This window comes from Myxocyprinus asiaticus, chromosome 33 (assembly GCF_019703515.2).
Source record: "Myxocyprinus asiaticus isolate MX2 ecotype Aquarium Trade chromosome 33, UBuf_Myxa_2, whole genome shotgun sequence".
In the NCBI taxonomy this organism is placed as follows: domain Eukaryota; kingdom Metazoa; phylum Chordata; class Actinopteri; order Cypriniformes; family Catostomidae; genus Myxocyprinus; species Myxocyprinus asiaticus.
In genome coordinates this window covers 34,373,784-34,374,184 of record NC_059376.1, presented here as the reverse complement: position 1 = coordinate 34,374,184, position 401 = coordinate 34,373,784, and positions in this window count along the sequence as shown.

Sequence of the window (401 nt, the reverse complement as noted above, 5' to 3'; positions counted from 1 at the left end):
GATGCTGTATGCATACCACCAGGTGTCACTGTAAGTCCAAGATGACACGAACAAAAAGTTACTGAGTGCACCTTTAAAAAAACAGCACCCTCATGTTGCACATACCTATATAAAAAGCGATTTGAAAGTAACAGAGAATGGCTTCTCCCTTGAATCATAATGAACAAAAGCAGATGTAACAATACAAATGATATCATGTGACTCTATCCCACATTATTTATGGGAGAGTGGTGAGATAACTAATTATTTCGTAACAAATCAGGAAACATTGATTCTGTACGCTTAAAATCAGTTTGCATACGCGTAGGATCCCGGCCAATCAGATGGCGTTTAGAAATAGACTCCGCCCTCCAGTCAGAGAATGAGGGTTTCGGTCCATTTTAACAGGCCGCTGCTGCTGC